The sequence below is a fragment of the Hylobates moloch genome, unplaced genomic scaffold (genome assembly GCF_009828535.3).
Source record: "Hylobates moloch isolate HMO894 unplaced genomic scaffold, HMol_V3 SCAFFOLD_2, whole genome shotgun sequence".
Lineage (NCBI taxonomy): Eukaryota > Metazoa > Chordata > Mammalia > Primates > Hylobatidae > Hylobates > Hylobates moloch.
The window spans coordinates 67,180,705-67,201,048 of record NW_026652277.1 but is presented as its reverse complement, the minus strand read 5'-3'; the positions used below and the strand labels follow the sequence as shown (position 1 = coordinate 67,201,048).

General features: G+C 42.1%; 1 protein-coding gene across 1 annotated transcript in view; it reads right to left on the bottom strand.

Moving 5' to 3' along the window:
- The window catches only part of CEP135 (centrosomal protein 135), a 129,941-nt gene that overhangs the window by 94,154 nt on the left and 15,443 nt on the right, over positions 1–20,344 (bottom strand). The window contains exon 3 of the mRNA XM_058434399.1: positions 6,041–6,174. The gene's annotated coding sequence lies outside the window, so the exon portion shown is untranslated. The remainder of the gene's footprint in view (positions 1–6,040; positions 6,175–20,344) is intronic.

The following is a 20,344-nucleotide window of genomic DNA, read 5'->3' as shown; positions in this document are numbered from 1 at the left end:
TCTGGACCGAAAGGCTTCCCATACCACGAACTAACCAGCAACCCAAGATTAGGTCAGGAGATAGAGTACTTGTTAAAACATGGAAAGAGGGGTCACCTGCTCAGCAGCTACAATCCAATGGAAGGGACCTTTTTCAGTTATAATAACCCTCTGCAGTTAAAGTGTTAGGATTAAATAGTTGGATACATCTTTCCAGGGTCAAGCCTACAATACCTAAAGCTCCAGACCTGGAACCTGAAGCTCCCATCAATCACTACCCTGTGAACCTGTGGAGGATCTGAAGTACCTATTTAAAAGGCATCCAAAAGATAAGTAAATCCCTACTGACTTTGCTGGTGTCTTTGTTGCATAGTTACTGTGGAGTAAGTAATCGTAGTTATTTATATATATTTATCATTTAACTGCTTGCTTCCCCCACAATGGAACAACTTTTTATGTCCATAATCCATTTTCACCAATATTGGGGGGCCAGCCTCAATACCAAGTGTTTAAACAGATTCAACAGTTAGCCACGCTAACTAACTTAATTTCCTGTTACATTTGTACCTCAGGATCACTATCAGCTGAAGTTTTACCACTACCATTAGAAGATATAGTCAAGGTCAATGCCAGAGTCACTGTTGCCACCCAGTCAGAAGTTACATATCCCAGTCCAGCTGTGGAAAGCTTATTCCTAACAGTCTTATCTCAGATCATAAGAAACAACCCAAATTTAAATTTTACCAATGCCCAAAATCCTGTAAGGGTTTTTCACAACCTAACCTCAGAGAGCCAATTCCCAATTTGTTTCACTTCCCACTGAATGAATGGGACCTTTCTGGGATCCCTAAACAATTGTTTATATGAGGTTGTCCTCAGCTGGACAAATCAAGAGAAACATTATAATTCCTCAGAAACAAAAATCAATTCATATCGCAAACTAGGAAAACAAAACCAATTCCTCCTCCTTAAGTAACCTGATCCAAGGCAACCCCAATATACAAGTAATACCAATTCTTCCAATATTTCCACTGGTTGGACCACAGTGTTACTCAACAATTCATCTCTGCCTCTAGCTCAAGCTTTGGCTTGGCGGGTCCAAAGATCATTCTTAAAATTCCACCCCGGCTTATCTTTCCACTCTAGGCTTAATGCACCACTTGCTGTGGCTGGAACACTTTTATGGGAACAACTCACTGGAACTTCCTCTAGTGGCTCAGACGCACCTTTGGAACTAGCATCATGGGGATACGAAGTATCTTTGGACCCTGGGCAAGGGTTGTATTTCATATGTGGAAATTCAGGGTAAATGAGTCTTCTGAGCCAATGGAAAGGGACTTGCAGCATCGCTGCTTTACTTCCAAGACTGTCTTATGCAAATGCTAGTACAAAATTTCCGTTCCATATAAGACACAGCCATGCATTTGTAAAAAGGGCAGTTCCAGCAGTATTACATCCTTTAGCAACTGCAATAACTGGACTTTTAGGAACCACACTTGGGTCCATTTCTCTTCACTTGTCTTCACAACAAACACAGTAGCCCACACCTATAATCCCAGCACTTTGGTAGGCTGAGGTGAGCAGATTGCTTGAGCCCAAGAGTTGGAGACCAGCCTGGACAACAAGGTAAAATCCTACCTCTACAAAAAAATACAAAAGTTAGCCAGGTGTGGTGGTACACACCTGTAGTCCCAGCTACTTGGGAAGCTGAGGTGGGAGGATTGCTTCAGCTTGGGAGGTCGAGGCTTCAGTGAGGGGATCACGCCACTGCATTCCAGTCTGGGCAACAAAGTAAGACCCTTTCTCAAAAAAGAATCTCAAAAAACTGGGTATAGAAGGAACTACCTCTACATAATAAAAGCCACAGCTTGTATCATACTAAAAGAGAGAAAAAGCCTTTCCTGTAAGATCTAGAACATGACAAGGATGCCCACTTTCACCACTGTTGTTCAACATAGTGCTGGAAGTCTTAGCTAGAGAATTTCAGAGAAGAGAACAAAATAAAGAGCATTCAAATTGGAAATGAAGAGGTCAAATTATCCTTGTTTGCAGATGATATGGTCTTATATTTGGAAAAACCTAAAGACTCCACCAAAAAAGTATTAGAACTGATAAATCCAGTAAAGTTGTGCAATACAAAATCAACTTATGAAAATCAGTAGCATCTCCACATGCCAATAGTGAACAATCTAAAAAAGAATTTTAAAAGTTATCCCACTTACAATAGCTACAAATAAAATTAGATACCTAGGAATTACCTTAACTAAAGAAGTGAAAGATTGCTACAGTTCAAAACTATAAAACATATGATGAAAGAAATCGAAGAGGACACACAAAAATGGAAGGATATTCCATGTTCATGAATTGGAAGAATAAATATTGTTAAAATGTCCATAATACTTAAAGTAATCTAAAATTCAGCCCCTGATATTCAACGTGGGTCCTTTTCTATTTTCCCTAAGTGATGGCTGGTCTGAGAAATAAAGGGAAAGAGTACGAAAGAGAGAAATTTTAAAGCTGGTGTCCGGGGAAGATATCACATGTTGGCAGGTTCCGTGATGCCCCCCAAGCTGCAAAACCAGCAAGTTTTTATTAGTGATTTTCAAAAGAGGAGGGAGGTACGAATAGGGTGTGGGTCACAGAGATCACATGCTTCACAAGGTAATAAAATATTACAAGGCAAATGGAGGCAGGGCAAGATCACAGGACTGGGGCGAAATTAAAATTGCTAATGAAGTTTCGGGCATGCATTGTTGTTGATAACATCTTATCAGGAGACGGTTTGAGAGCAGACAACTGGTCTGACCAAAATTTATTAGAAGGGAATTTCCTCATCCTAATAAGCCTGGGAGCGCTACTGGAGACTGGGGCTTATTTCATCACTTACCTACAACTGTAAAAGACAGACATTCCCAGAGCGGCCATTTCAGAGACCTCCCCCTGGGAATGCATTCTCTTTCTCAGGGCTGTTCCTTGCTGAGAAAAAGAATTCAGTGATATTTCTCCTATTTGCTTTTGAAAAAAGAGAAATATGGCTCTGTTCTGCCCAGGTTTCAGGCAGCCAGACCTAATGGTTATCTCCCTTGTTCCCTGAACATTGCTGTTTTTCTGTTCTTTTTTCAAGGTGAAAAACAATCTGAAACAGATTTCATATTGTTTAAACAATTTGTGCAGTTAATGCAATCATCACAGGGTCCTAAGGCGACATACATCCTCAGCTTATGAAGATGACAGGACTAAGAGATTAAAGTAAAGACAGGCATAGGAAATCACAAGAGTATTGATTAGGGAAGTGATAAATGTCCATGAAATCTTCACAATTTATGTTCAGAGATTGCAGTAAAGACAGGCATAAGAAATTATAAAAGTATTAATTTGGGCAACTAATAAATGCCCAGGAAATCTTTACAATTTATGTTCTTTTACCATGGCTTCAGCAGGTCCCTCCGTTCGGGGTCCCTGAATTCCCGCAACACAGATTCAATGCAATCTCTGTCAAAATACCAATAACATTCTGCACAGAAATTTTAAAAAATCCTAAAATTAATATGGAACCACAAAAGACCCAGAGTAGCCAAAGCTATCCTGAGCAAACAGAACAAAACTGGAGGAATCACATTACTTGATTTCAGATAATACTACAGAGGTATAGTAACCAAAATGGCATAGTACTGGCATAAAAATAGACCAATGGAACAGAACAGAGAATGCAGAATCAAATCCATACATCCAGAGTGAACTCATTTTTGACAAAGGTGCCAATAACATGCATTGGGGAAAGGACAGTCTCTTCAGTAAATGGTGCTGGGAAAACTGGATATCCATATGCAGAATGAAACTAGACTACTATCTCTCCTCATATACAAAAACTAAATCAAAATGGATTAAAGACATATCTAACTCCTCAAACTATGAAACTACTACAAGAAAACATTGGGGAAACTCTCCAGGACATTGGACTAGGCAAAGATTTCTTGAGTAATATTCCAAAAACACAGGCAACCAAAGCAAAAATGTAAAATAGGTTCACATCAAGTTAAAAAGCTTCTGCACAGCAAAAGAAACCATCAACAAAGAGGCAACCTGCAGAATGGGAGAAAATACTTGCAAACTACCATCTGACAAGGAATTAATAACAGAAACTATAAGGAGCTCAAACAACTCTAAAGGAAAAATATAATAATCCAATTTAAAAAATGAGCAAAAGATCTGAATAGACACTTCTCGAAAGATGACATACAAATGGCAGACAGGTAAATGAAAAGGTGCTCACCATCACTGATCATCAGAGAAATGCAAATCAAAGCTACAATGAGATATCATCTCACTCCAGTTAAAATGGTTTATATCCAAAAGTGAGACAATAATAAATGCTGGAGAGGATATGGAGAAAAGGGACCCTCGTACACTATTGTTGGGAATGTAAATCAGTACAACCACTGTGGAGAAAAGTTTGGAGATGCCTCCAAAAACTAAAAATAGAGCTACCATATGGTCTAGCAATCCCCTGCCAGGTATATTCCTAAAAGAAAGGAAATCAGTATATCAAAGGGATATCTGCACTTCTACGCTTATTGCAGCACTATTCATAGTAGCCAAGATTTGAAAGTAACCTAAATGTTCATCAGCAGATGAATGGATAAAGAAAATGTGGTACATATACACAATGGAATACTATTCAGCCATGAAAAAGAATGAGATTCTGTCATTTGCAACAACATGGATGGAACTGGAGGCCACTGTGTTAAGATAAGCCAGGCAGAGAAAGACAAACTTTGTATGTTCTCACTTATTTGTGGGAGCTAAAACTTAAAACCATTGAACTCATGGAGATAGAGAGTAGAAAGATGGTTCACTTCAAAACAAAACAAACAAAAGCAGTGAAGTATAAGAAGGACTTGATGAAAAAACAAGGACATAACAAGCTGGCTTACTGGCTCAAAAATGGAAGGGGCAGCCTGAGAGGAATGCAAACATCCTAGAAGGGCTGAGAGAGAGCCTGTTCACAGCCAGCAACTGTTAACTGAACCTTAGCCCTACAGCTGTAGGAAATGAATTCCTTACACCAATCTGAATGAGCAGGCCCTACCCTAGATTCTCTTATCTCTAGATAAGAGCCCAGGCACTTTGATTTAGGGAGCAGAGCCCACCTAGAGAGTTCTGACCTGCAGAACTATGAGATAATACCTGTGAGTTGTTCTAAGCTGCTAAGGTTGGGGTGATTTGTTTTTGTAGCAACAGAAAAACAAATGTAGCTGAGAAGTCAGGCTTGAAGAGATAACAGCTAAGAATTTTCCGGAACTGAATCAAGGCACAAATCTTCAGATAAAAAGTTTGCATCATCTAACTAAGGAGAGCAGGTTAAACATACACAGTTATTTCAGCTCTCTCCCTCCTTCACTCCCCTAAAATTACAATAAAGGGCTTATTTATTTATTTGACAGAGTCTTGCTCTGTCGCTCAGGCTGCAGTGCAGTGGCACAATCTCTGCAACCTGCCTGCTCCTGGGCTCAAGTGATTCTCCTGCCTCAGCCTCCCGAGTAGCTGGGACCACAGGCGTGCGCCACCATGACTGGCTAATTTTTGTATTTTTTGTAGAGATGGGGTTTCACCACGTTGCCCAAGCTAGTCTCCAACTCCTGGGCTCCAGTGATTCGCCTGCCTCAGCCTCCCAAAGTGCTGGGATTACAGGCATGAGACACCACACCCGGCCAATAAAGGAATTTTTAAGGTGCTTTTTAAAAACCATTAGGACAAAGAGATGGTAGAGAAGACAATATCAATACAATTTGAGGATTGCATAGCAGAAGGACATCTGGAAACTGACTTAGCTCTGAAAATTTTGAATCTCATCCAGCAGTGGGAAAAGCTTGGGCTGCTCTGTAGAAACCTCAAAAGGCACAGGTGGCACCAGGTAGCTCTGGAAGTGGAAATGAAGTGGGGCTAAAAGCAGCAGGATTGTCTTCGGTGGAGTGTTTCCCACCGTCTTCTGCTGTAGAGAATCGTGAGCTGGTTCCATGCAGTTTCACTTTGGGCATGGGTGGTTGCTTTCTTTCCCCACCTTCACGACTTCTGCAGGTGCCCCCAGCAGGAAGGATCCATGGCAGGCTGAGCAAACTCTCTGGGCACAGACAGGTATTATTCATGCCGGACATCAAGAAGCTCTTTTCTGGCCGCTATCAATGTGGGTCTTCTCTAGGGAACAATAAGAAAGACAGATGATGACGCTCCTAGACACTGTGATAGAAATGCATAGACTAACTTGTCTCCCCAGACTAACCTGTCTTCCAGCAGCTCCTTGGCATTTGCTTGCTCAGGGTGTGGGGTGTGAAAGGCAGGAATTTCCTGGGCCAGAGCTGATTCCATCAGTGCATGGCCCAGCTGATTCCAACCTGACTTACGCTGATTCCATCAGTGTATCTGGTCCCTTCCCTACTTTTCCTCCTTGCATTAGTTTCCTCAAGCTGCTGTTAACAATGATCACAAATAGGCTGGGCACAGTGGTTCATGCCTGAAATCCCAGCAGTCTGGGAGGCTGAGGTGGGAGGACTGCTTAAGCCCAAGGGTTCGAGACCAGCCTGGGCAATAAAATAGGAACCCGTCTCTACAAAATAAAAAAGAATTAGCCAGGTGTGGTGACACATGCCTGTAGTCCCAGCTACTCAGGAGGCTCGGGCAGGAGGAGAGCTTGAGCCAAGGAGGTTGAGGCTGCAGTGAGCTGTGATCAAGCCACTGCACCCCACCCTGGGTGACAGAGCAAGACCTTGTCTCAGAAAAAAGAAAAAAAAATCACAAACTAGGCATCTTAATGCAACAGAAATGCATCTTGTCAGAGTTCTGGAGGCCAGATTCCATGATCAAGGTGTTATCAGGGCTGCACTCCCTCTCCAGGCTCTGGGGGAGGAGCATTTCTTGCCTCTTCCAGCTTCTGGCGGCTGTTAGCAATCCTCAGCTTCCTTGGCATGTGAACCCATCACTCCGATCTCTGCCTTTGTCTCCATGTTGCCTTCTCGTCTGTATGTCAAATCTCCTCTATATGTCTCTAATAAGGGCACTCATCAGTGGATTTAGGGCCCACAGGGATAATCCAGATCATCTGTTCATCTCAAGACCCTTAATTGTATCTGCAGAGATCGTTTTTCTAGGTAAAGTAACATTTGTAGGTTCCAGAGATTGGGACGTGGACATATCTCTTGGGGGACCATCGTTCAACTCAGCACACTCGCCTAGGTCTTGATATTCTTATTTAGTCAGGGGGAGCAGGAAGACAAAACCATTACACTTGCATAAAGGTTTTTCATCTTTTGTTGTCTTCTCTCCTTCCCTGCTTTCTCTACCTTTCTTCTTCTCTCCTTTCCCTCCCTCTTTCCCTCTCTTCCTTCCTTCCTTCCTGTTCTTCATTTTTCCCTCCCTCCTCTCTTGGTTTTTCATTTCACTTAAAAGCTAAGAATTTCCCATCTTTGTTTATCTGTTTAGTTTGTGGCTAGGATTGGAGAAAGGATGGAAAGGCTGTTCAAGTAAAAGGGAAAGAATTCAATGAGATGTAAAAGCATACTTTGCTACCGCTGTGCACTGAAATAGAGTAGTGTGGCAAAATATGACATAGTGTCTTATTGGAAGTGAGATTACAAGGCTGGCCAGTAAGACAAATATCACATATTATCAAATACATATTTTTATACACAAGTCACATTCTGAGTGACTAGATGCCTACTTCCAAGAGGCACAAAGAAATTGCAACTGACTAAACAGCAGAATCACATCTTTTGCCACAATTTCACTGGTGGGCATAAAGTTAAAAAGTAGGCAAAGGGCCAGGTTCGGTGGCCCACTCCTGTAATCCCAGCACTTTGGGAAGCCGAGGCAGGCAGATCACTTGAGGTCAGGAGTTCGAGACCAGCCTGGCCAACACGGTGAAACCCCATATCTACTAAAAATACAAAAAAATTAGCTGGGCATGGTGGTGCATTCCTGTAAACCCAGCTACGCGGGAAGAGAAGCTGAGGTGGGAGGATCATTGCAACCCAGAAGGTGAAGGTTGCAGTGAACCGAGCTTGCACAACTGCACTTCAACCTGGGTGATAGAGCAAGACTCTGGCACAAAAAAAAAAAAAAAAAAAAGGCAAAGCTTCCCAAATTATTCAAATTATGTTTTTCCTGTCTTCTCATTTTTATGTTTCTCAGCTGGAAGCATTTTGTTGAACTTGTGTAAGTAAATGCTTATGTGATAGAACTCCATTATATATTGTGATGGATTGACTTGTGTCTGCCCCAAAATTAATCAGTTAAAGTTTATCTCTAAATACCTCAGAATATCACCTCATTTGGAAATAAGGTCATTGCATATTTAATTTGTTAAGATGAGGTCATACTGGAGTAGAGTGGGCCCCTAATCCAATATGACTGGTATCCTTATAAAAAGAACACCACCATGTAAAGAGATAGAGGGAAGCTCATGCAAACACAGGGAGAATGTCATCTACTAGGAATGCCAAAATTGCCAGCAAACCACCAGAAGCTAGGAGAAAGGCATGGAACAGATTCTGCCTCACAGCCTTCAGAAAGAATCAACCCTGATAACACATTGATCTCAGAACGCAAGCCTCCAGAAATGTATTGTTTCACAATATATTTCTGTTGGTTAAGCCGCCCTGGCAATCTGATACATATACGCTTAAGTACCTGCTAAGGCCACAGAATAAACATTTTAGGAATTCAGAAAAGAAAAAAATGCTCTGAAGACCTTCAGAGGAAGGTCTGATATGAAGACCTCAGCATAAAACTGAGCTACTTCTCAGTTTTATGGAGTAGATAAGACTTGGAGTTGGACCTTGAAATGACTAGAACTTGGATGCATAAAGAAGAGGAAGCAAGAGATATGGGGATGGAAGAAGGGGAGGAGAGGAGATAACAGGATGGGAAAAAATGATAGGGAAGAATGTTTTTCTCAATAATAAATACAGCCATCTGATGGGGCCAGGGACAAGCAGAATGGCATAGATAATGACAAGACTGAAAATAAAAAGTGAAGTCAGATGACTAAAGGACCCACCAAATATTAGATTTCAGAGCTTGAATTTTATCCAATATGTAATGGTGAATTATTGACCTTTTAAAGCTGGAAAATCACATGATGAAATTAGTTTGGCGGAAATAGGTCTGGGTAGTAGAAGGATGGAATGGTGAATAGTGACTGGTGCAGAAAATAATGTTATCTAGGACAAGAGTCAGAAGATTTTTTTAATGACATAATAAAGGTCTGAAGGAAATGTGCAAAATATTACAAAGGAAGAATGGGCAGGGCTTAGTGAGGGAAGGGCCTCTGTGAGTTGAGGGGAAGGAATCCAGATAAACATCACGGTTTTGAGTTTCAGAGACTGAAGACCCTGAGATGGCATAATCAGGAAGCTATCTTGTTGGTGTGGCAGAGGGGCTGGAAAGGGACAGGGAACCAATAGTAAGTTTGGTTTGTGATATACGGGGCTGAAGGTAATATAACAGCAATGTCCGGGATATAGTTGGGTGTGTGCACATAATAGGTAAGAGAAACTTAACAGAGAGAAATCAAGTTCCTTTTTTTAGGTTTCTTCTCTGTATTTTTAAGACAGAGTCTGTGTATTTGGATGTTGTTTACTGTAGTCACTGATGATCCTGTTTCTCCCATTAGACTGTGAGCTCTTTAAGGGACAAAACAGCTTCTTTGTACCCATAACCCAAGCAGACTATCTGGCCTTAATAGAAGATCAGGAAATGTGAATTGAATTGAATCGCACTACACTGAAGTAAATGAATCAAGCCTTCTGACACCAAGTCCAGTATTCTCTCCAGTATTAACACAGTTGCTTCCCTGTGGTGACTAGGCCAGAGATGAATCTAAAATGTCAGTGTTACTGCCAGCTAATTCAGTGCCTTTTATTTAAGCAGCAGGGACTCAATTTCCCTATTCCATAGGAGTACGGTTTGACTGGCAACCTGATTACCTGGCAGGTAAAGATAATGGTTACAATAGTTCCAGCCTGTCTGGAGCCTTGTAGTGGAGCCTCTGTAGTACCTTGGCTACAAAAGACACTCAAGCTGTGTAAATGATCAGTTGTTATTAGAAGCTATTCTTTAGTAGCAGAGACACTGGAAAATTATATCAAGAAAGGGTCCCTTTTAAAAGCACAGCGCTGAAGCATCTTGATGATGTAGCAGTTTGTGTGTCTACAACGACAGCAGACATTTTCATTTCATAATGATAGCGCAAGGAATTATACCTTTTAATCACTTTTTGGTGTCAGTAAGAAATAGAGATAGAGATTCATGGCCTCTGTATGAATGAAAGACTGGATGAACACTACTATATTAAAAACAACAGGCTGGGCACGGTGGCTTAGGCATGTAATATCGGCATTTGGGGAGGCCAAGACAGGTAGATTGCTTGAGCCCAGGAGATCGAGACAAGCCTGGGCAACATAGAGAGATTCCATCCCTACATAAAATAAAAAAATTATTAGGCTGGTGCAAACGTAATTGCGGTTTTGCTATTTTAATGGCAAAAATCGCAGTTACTTTTGCACCAACCTAAAAGCTGTGTGCAGCTGCTTGGGAGGCTGAGGTGGGGGGGGGGTCACCTGAGCCTGGGGAGGTTGAGGCTACAGTGAGCCAGGATTGTGCCACTGCACTTCAGCCTGGGCAATAGAGAGCGACCCTATGTAAAAAAAAAAATCAATAAAAAAATTAGAACAACAAGCCTGCTTCACGTCAGAAGGTCTATGATCAAAAGACAAAGAATAAGCCAGAAAAATATTTACAACTAATTTCATAAATCTAATATAGAAAGAGATCCTATAAATTGACAGTAAAATGACTAACAAATAGTAGAATAAATTAGAAAAATAATTTAACAGTAGGCATAAGTATGAAAATATAATTTGCCAAATGGATCTTTACCATAAGAAGAGACTCAAACTCACTGGAAATAAGAGGCATATAAATGAAAACTAAGTGAGATGTGAAGGGTGAATAGGTAGCCAAGTGAAAGAAGGATGGAGACAGACAAGAAGCTAAGAGACTAATAAACTAACCATAGCCATTGTGTATTACTGGGTTCTAGTGAGTGCTGCTTTACACAATTCATGTTTTACAAGTACCATTTCATTTAATCTCCATAATAGGCCTAAAAGTAGGAAGTATTGGTTTCACAATGTTACAGGTGGGATTAAGTAATTTACCAGAAATCACAAAGTAAATCATAGAGCCTTGACTTGAACTCTGGAAGTTAACACAACTCTGGGAATATAGCAGGCTGCCAAGAAAGGGAGCTCTGCAGGACGATGACCAAAAATGAAAATATTCAGACAAAGATCAGTTAAACTTTGTGGAGACATAGAGTTGCCAGAGTCCTGAAAGTTCAATTAGACCAACCTCCAACATAGAACACAGACTTCCTCTGCAACCTCTCCAACAGATGGCCATCCCAGCTGCGACCTAAACACGTCCAATGACAAAAGAGAGTGCTCTACTTGTTAAAGCAGCTCATTGCATTGCTGAACATCTTTGTTGGAAAAAGTCTTCTTTATATGAAGCTAAAATCTGTCTCTCCATAAGTATGAGCAATTTATTCCAAACAATCAAAAGAAAATGAATTTTTTGTCTCATGCATGTGATAACTCTTCAGAATAAATAACCCAGATCCATTTTTTGCTCACTTGACATGGTCTCCAAGCCCATCCCTTATCTGGCTAACTCCTCTGGAGTAGAAACAGTCTAGTTTCTCATTTTCTTATTAAAATGTATTCCCAGAAATGATTGTGTTAGATTATGGCTGAGTATTGAGATATGCTTATTTCTCTTACTATACCTGTACAGCACACTCAATGTATATCAAACAGTCTATTACCGTAATCGCCCAACAGGTTCGTCCTTGCTTCTTCCACTGCACAGGCAAAACCAATTCACTGAGACTAGGGTATTGCAGTAAAGAAAGGGTTTATGTAATGCAAGGCAGCTGAGTGAAGGACTGGAGTTATCACTCAAATCAGTCTGCCAGAGAACTCAGAGGCTAGGATTTTTATGGAAAATTTCATGGGCAGGGGCCTAGGGAATTGGTGCTGCAGATGGGTTGGGGATAAAGTTATAGGGGTGTGGAAACAGTCCTCATGTGCTGATTCTGCCTCCGGGTGGGGGCCGCAAGACCAGCTGAGTAATAATCCATGGGTCTAGGTGGGGTCATTTGGTTTCCAGAATGCAAAAGTCTGAGAAACATCTAAAAAGACCAATCTTAGGTTCTATAATAGTGATGTTATCTATAGGAGCAAATGGGGAAGTGACAAATCTTCTGACCTCTGGCTACATGACTCCTGAGCAGTAAGGGATTACAGAAGCTATGTCTATATTTTAGCAGAATGTAGGCCCTTCCCGAAATCCTAATCTTGTGGCCTTTCATTAGTCTTATAAAGGCAGTTTCAGCCCCCCAACAAGGAGGGAATCCATTTTAGAGAGGGACTATTATCATCCTTGCTTCATAGTTAAACTGTAAACTAAATTCATTGCATGGTTAGCCTGGCCTATGCCCAGGAGTGAGTGAGTACAGCCAGCCCATGAGTCTAGAAGCAAGATAGAGTCAGCCATGCTAAATTTCTCTTGCTGTCATAATCTTTGTAAGGGCAGTTTCAGCATTACATTGGCCTTTTTAGCATATGAATCACATATGCTCCAGCGAAGAACTATTACTGGAAAGGGGTCCCAATCCAAACCCCAAGAAAGCGTTCTTGGATCTCATGCAAGAAAGAATTCAGGGTGAGTCCACAGAGTAAAGTGAAGCCAAGTTTATTAAGAAAGTAAAGGAATAAAAGAATGGCTACTCCATAGGCAGAGCAGGCCCAAGGGCTGCTGGTTGCCCATTTTTCTGGTTATTTCTTGATTATATGCTAAACAAGAGGCGGATTATTCATGCCTCCCCCTTTTAAATAATACAGGGTAACTTCTTGATGTTGCTGTGGCATTTGTAAACTGTCATGACACTGGTGGGAGTGCAGCAGTGAGGATGACCAGAGGTCACTCTCGTGGTCATCTTGGTTTTGGTGGGTTTTGGCTGGCTTCTTTACTGCAACCTGTTTTATCAGCAAGGTCTTTATGACCTGTATCTTCACTGACCTCCTATCTCATCCTGTGACGTAGATGCCTTAACCATCTGGAAATGCAGCCCGGTAGGTCTCAGCCTCATTTTACCCAGTTCCTATTTAAGATGGAGTTGCTCTGGTTCACAAACCTCTGACAGAACCATGCACAGTCCTCTTTCAATGGCTGATAGGTTTTTAATACCTGTATTTATTTATGTTATTCTGAATGCAAATATAAAGTTTCTGGAGCAGAGATCAAAGTTATTATAATTCACGTCAATAACTATCAGTTCCCTTGCCCCAACCCCCTAGAGTGATATGATGAAAGCCAGATGTCCTCTTATATGTACTAGGTTCTGTACTGCAGGAGAGAAAGACCCCTCAAAATTATGAATCTGAGAGCTTATATATGAGAGGGTCGGCCTTCTCTTTTCCCCTTCTGAGAAAGGGAGAGAAACCTCTGCTTTCTAGTGTACACCAATTTTGCTGGGGAAGTAAAGGGAACGGTCTGGGCTTCTTACCTTTTGGAATGCAAATAAGTGTCTGGGGGAAGATAAGAGAAGCTTCTCCTGGTTTACAACTCTCGGGATGTTTTCTTGGTTGCAGGTTTTACCCCCTCCCACCCTGCTCCTCTGAAGTGTAAACACAGACCTCTGGGGAGACAAATCTCTCTACAGTTGTCTCATTACCTATTCAGTCATGGTCATAATTTAACTTCTAAGGCTTGTTCTTTAATCTGGGCTCCAGAAAAACTTGCTCAGAAAGTCCTAACTGTGCAGAAACATGAAAATGCTCATTTGTTGACTTGGGCTTGATACAGGTCTATTTCCTAGGTCCAGACTGGCTTGCCCACTTGTTTCCTGTCTCTCTCTCTCTCTCTAGGGAGGAGGATCCCCAAAGAACCCACAGCGAAAAAGACAGTCAGGCTTAAACACCTGGTAGGGCCAGAGGGCAGAGGCTGGATCATAGCAGTACTGGTCAAGTGAGAGCTCTCCTGCTCTCCATCAGCAATTCAGGGAGGGGAAGAATGGAAGTGGGCATGATTAGAGGAAAGAACGTGACCGTGACCACCTCCCTTTTCTTCTCTGCTGGCCGCAGGCCCAAGCTGGAGAAGAATGAGAATATTGATCATAAGCTGTGTTTAAAGATTTGGTTATAAAATGGAACTAGATATTTTAATTACTGATTAAGGGTTTGCTTTACAACAGAGAGACCAGAAAAGTCATGGATTTTGCCTGAGTTATCACCCAGGAGCAAGGGGAAGAATTGGATGTGAGGATATAAATTTTCTTTTTTTTTTTTTTTTTTTGAGACGGAGTCTTGCTCTGTTGCCCAGGCTGGAGTGCAGTGGTGCAATCTCGGTTCACTGCAAGCTCCGCCTCCTGGGTTCACGCCATTCTCCTGCCTCAGCCTCCTGAGCAGCTGGGACTACAGGCGCCTGCCACCACACCCGGCTAATTTTTGTATTTTTAGTAGAGATGGGGTTTCACCTTATTAGCCAGGATGGTCTCGATCTCCTGACCTCGTGATCTGCCTGCCTCGGCCTCCCAAAGAGCTGGGATTACAAGCGTGAGCCACTGCGCCCAGCCAAGGATATAAAATTCATGTTTTGAGCCATTCCGAGTGAAACAATACTTGTGAGAAGCATTCGAAGCAGAGCAACCCCATCTTGAACAGGGATTGAGTAAAATAAGGCTAAGACCTACCGGGCTGCATTCACAGGAGGCTGGGTATTCTAAGTCACATGGTGAGATGGGAGGTTGGCACAAGATACAGGTCACAAAGACCCTGCTGATACAGCAGTTTGCAGTAAAGAAGCCGGCTGAATCCCACCAAAACCAAGATCACAAAGAGAATGACCTCTGATCATCTTTACTGCTCATCATACGCTAATTAGAACGCATTAGCGTGCTAAAAGACATTCTCACCAGCACCATGACAGTTTACAAATGCCATGGCAATGTTAGGAAGTCATCCCATATAGTCTAAAAAGGGGAAGAACCCTTGGTTCCAGGAATTGCCCAACCCTTTCCTGGAAAACTAATGAATAATCCGCCCCTTGTTTACCATATAATCAAGAAGGAACTAACAATAAGTACAAGCAGCTGAGCAGCCCATGGCGCTGCTCTGCTATGGAGTAGCCATTCTTTATTCCTTTACTTTCTTTAATAAACTTGCTTTTGCTTTACTCTATGGATTTCCCTCAAATTCTTTCTTGCACGAGATCCAAGAACCCTCTCTTGGGTCTGGATTGGGACCCCTTTTCGGTAACATACTATCTAAACCTTGCACATAAATAGAGTATATTTGTTTTTCTTCTTAAGGGAAAAATACACAGACAGGGCCTGTTTCACCTCTCTAACACTCCAAAATTGGATGCTAACAAACAGAACTTTCAGAAATATTCTCTACAGATACCTGAAGCCTCCAAGATGTAGTACAGATGTATTAAAATATTCAAGAGGAGTTGGATAAATCAATGGATGCCAAATAGAGAATGGGAATGCTCTTAATTTTCCACTTGACAAAATGGGATCAACCATGCTCCCTTGCTCCAATCCTCAGCAAATGTGCAGAGGTTTCACTGGGAAGACCAGATCCCAGGTGGGGATGCTCCATGGGTCTGATGCCATACAGCAATTACTTTTGCTGCCTAGAAGTCCCATAGTACCCTATGCTTCTTTTCATAGCATTTAATAGTCTGTATTGTCATTGATTTTTAAATTTATTTAGCAGGATTGTGAATTTAACTCACATGGCATCTCAGAAGTATGGAGACATTATATAGTCCCTTTGTTAATGAGTCCAGCCTTCTTCCTTGAATCCCACCTGCTGGTGAGGAGTAAAAACAATTAACTTTTAAATCCTTCCTGGTTTAAACTTAATCTGATCTACTCACTTAGCAATCCCTTAAGTGAAGTTAGTCTGTGTAGGAAAAGAAAAGCTCAGCTGTCAGATTTCTCACCCTTTCAGCCCCAAGATGTTGACTAGGTGTTTTTTATCCGGGGAGGAATGGGGTTGCCTGGCCCTGAGGTCTTGGGAACAGTGTCCTCCACCTTGTCGACTTTTATTCCCCTGGTAGCTCTCAGCATGGCTGGCAATGCAGCGGATGTCTGGGGCTGGAGCGATTCCTTATCAGCTCTCTCTGACTCCCTCGGCTTCCCCTGGGTCCTCCCTGCAGGACACCTCTGACTTCTGGCTGTGACTCCAGTTTAGTCCTGGCCTACCTGGTAGTCCTTCACCCGGCTCACCTGCACTATGGATCCCCGCCAGATTCTCATAGACTTCTGGGTCACAGGGCCCCCTGTGGAAACTTTAGAAGACTCTCAAGTTAAACTTCACAACCTCCCTCTACCTGGCCATGCTGGCCCCACTAGGGTTGAGATGAGGTAGCCTGCAGTAAAGTCTCTTCTCAGAATCTCAGATGGGGAGTTGGGGAGAACGATGCCCTTTTGTCCTTGGTGTTTCCCCCAGTCACCTCATGCACAGTCAGGACACACATCTGACTGCGTTGCTTCTTTGTCTCTGTCCCTGGCTCTGTCTGTCTCTCCTTTTCCTTCCCAATTCTGGGACAGAAGAGGAATGACTTCCCTCCTCCTCTTCCTCTGTAACCCATCACCCTTCTACTTAGAGGAGTTAAACCCATGGCCCTGCTCCTCTCCTTATAACAGGAGGGTGTCTTCTCTGCAGTATGAGAGAATGCTCTGAGCTAAGTCTCCAGGCTCAGTGCGATGGTTAATTTTATGTGTTGACTTGGCTGGGCTGAGGATGCCTGGATAGCTGGTGAAACATTATTTCTGGGTGTGTCTGTGAGGGTGTTTCTGGAAGAGAGTAACATTTGAATAGGTAGACAAGATCTACCCTCACTAATGTGGGTGGCATCACCCAATCCGTTGAGGGCCTGAATAGAGTGAAAAGGTGGAGGAAGGGCAAATCCTCTCTCTCCTTGAGCTGGGACATTCATCTTCTTCTGCCCTTCGCATTGAAGTGCCCAGTTCTGGGGCCTTCAGACTCAGACTGAATCACACCACCAGCTTTCCTGGTTCTCTAGCTTGCAGATGGCAGATGGTGGGACTTCTGGGCCTCCATACTTACATGAGCCAATTCTCATATATATCTATAGTATGTAGAATATATGTGAGAAATATATTAATGTAAGTATACATGTGTGAGATGTGAGTGTGTGTGTGTGTATCCTATTGGTTCCATTCCTCTGGAGAAACTTGATTAATACACTTGGTTTCTAATAGATAGGGGATGAAGGTTAATAAAATAATTGGAAAAGTCCTCTCCTAATACAATAGCTTGAGGCCAGGTGCGGTGGCTCACGCCTGTAATTCCAGCACTTTGGGAGGTCAAGGTGGAGGGATCTCTTGAGCCCAGAAGTTCAAGACAAACCTGGGCAACTTAGTGAGACCTCATATCTACCCCTCCTCAAAAAAAATTAGCTGGGCATGGTGGCACATGCCTGTAGTTCCCACTGTTCAGGAGGCTGAGGGTCCATTGAGCCCAGGAGGTTGAGGCTTCAGTGAGCCACTATTCTGTCACTTCACTCCAGCCTGGGTGACAGAGTGAGACCCCGTCTAAAAAAAAAAAAAAGAAAAAAGAAAAAAGAAAAAAATTATAATAGCCTGGTTTTTAAGGCTATTGTTTGGTCACACAATTTTATTTTAAAGGTCAGAAATTGAATATTAATTCTGTCTCTTTGCATTACATGCAAATTACTTAGAAGAGTGACCAGGACACAGTAAGTGACAAATGTTGTTATTGTATAACAAATTACTTAATCTCCTTCTGAGGCTGGTTAGTATCTTGGACCCACTACGAAAAATATGTTCCAGCAAAAGCAAAAGAGAAAAATCATATTAATAATTTCTAAGATATCAACCTCATTAACATTTTACCATATTTCAAAATTATCAACTCATATAAGCTTGGAGAGGAATTCAAACAATATACAAGTGTCATGATTACAAAAAGTCCTTGCTTAACTTTGTGTTCTTTTTTTTTTTTTTTTTTGAGATAGAGTCTCACTCTGTTGCCCAGGCTGAAAAGTGCAGTGGTGGGATCTCAGCTCACTGCAACCTCTGCCTCCTAGGCTCAAGTGATTTTCATGCCTCAGCCTCCCGAGTAGCTGGGATTACAGGCATGCACCACCAGGCCCCACTAATTTTTGTATTATTAGTAGAGATGGGGTTTCACCATGTTGGCCAGGCTGGTCTTGAATTCCTGACCTAAAGTGATCAGCCTGCCTTGGCCTCCCAAAGTGCTAGGATTACAGGTGTGAGCCACCATGCTTGGCCCCTCACTTAACTTTGAACATTTTCCCTGTTCTGGCCCCCATTTTACTCTTTTGCTTACAGATGAAGACTAAATATTTTGGTTGAATTTTTTCACTCATCCATCTCCTCCATTACACTATGAGTTTTTGAAGTAAGTAACCTACAGAGGTAGTTCCATAAGCCATCAATAAATGTTTGATAAATAAATAAACTATTGAATAGTTACTGGACACAATTATCAAGTAACACAGAGTAAATTAAGTATCTTTTAAAAAATATACTGTTATATAAACTTGCTGGGATGCCTATTTTTTTTTTAACTTTCTTGATAGGATTATATCTGATTATAATAGTTTAAATAGAACAGAGATTAAGTTGTCAGGGTTTATTTTTAATTTTATTTATTTATTTTTGGGGATAGGATCTCGCTCTGTCACCCAGGCTGGAGCACAGTGGCACAATCGCAGCTCACTGCAGCCTTGACTTCTCCAGCTCAAGTGTTCCTCCCATCTCAGCTTCTTGAGTAGCTGGGACCACAGGCGCCTGCCGCCAAGCCCGGCTAATTAAACAATTTTTTTTTTTTTTGGTAGAAATGAGGTCTTATTGTGCTCCCCAGGCTGGTCTTGAACTCCTGGGCTCAAGCAATCCTCCTGCCTCGGCCTCCTAAAGTGCTGGGATTACAGGTGTGAGCCACTGTGCCTGGCCTATGAGGTTTTATTTACAGATTTCTTTTAATTGCTTCCTATAAAAGTGCTTCATATATAAGTGACCTTACACTGAGTAATAGAGTGAAGACATTAGATGATGACAAGGTGTTTTATCACGGCTTTCCTGTTTTCATGTGACTGATATCATAGCAGTAATGTTCAAAGCTTTCATGTCTTATTTTATTTTTGATGTGTCATAAAGCATAGCCAATACAGCCTCTGCTCTCTAATGTGATAGAGTAACATGGAAAGCAGTGGTGATTGATCAGTTGGATTTGTCAATGTCTTAAAAAGTAGTAATATGATTCTTTTTTAAATTAAAGAAGACAAAACTTTGACAGGCTGATTAAAATGGGGATGAGACATGCCAATCCAGTGAATCAATTGTTGGCATAGGCATAAGAAACAGGGCCCAGTTTATCTCTAGTTTCCAGGGCTGGTGAGCATGGCTCTTTCCAAGGTCATTCTGGAGTATTCTAAGCCAATTTCTTGGAAGGTCGGTTGAAAAGAAAAGCCCTTCTTCTCTGCTTTGTCCCAAGTGGGCAGGTAGCAAATGTCTTTGCTTGGTGACCGTGCCAGGGAAGCACAGATGAAGTCAGACAAGCCAGGGTTGGAATTGTGGCTGCATCACTTCTTAGCCATGTGACTTGGAAAACTGCTTACATGGGCAGCTGACTTCCCTTAGGGTGCTTGTTGTGAAAATTAAACCAGACAGTACATTCTGACTGCAGTGCTTGGTACACGGTGCTCTGGGATAATCACAAACGACTATCCATTTGGAAACAGGGCTCTGTTTCTAACCAGTATATGTTTGGGTTGCTACATATGGGAAGGAGCAAATCCTCACTTCCTGCTTCCACATCCACGGTCATCTAAACCAGCTCAAAAAATTCTAAACCAGCTGTCGTCCTTTTCCGCTTCGCTATCTCAGAGGTGGAGCAGGGAGGCTATGGTGTAGCAGCTACAGTGGTAGCAGCGGTGGAAGCCGTGGATTGCAGTAGTAGTGATGTCATCTTGAAGCCAAAAGTTCAGTGATGGCCCTTTGACTTCTGGCCCTCCAGCACTTCCACTGATTTTGTAAGCACATAATTTCATGAATTATTATTATTATTATTATTATTGAGACAGAGTCTTTCTCTGTCAGCCAGGCTGGAGTGGAGCAGCATGATCACAGCTCACTGCAACCCTGACCTCCTGGGCTCAAGCAATCCTCCCATCTCAGCCTCCTGAGTAGCTGGTATTACAGATGGGCACCACCACGCCAGTCATTTTT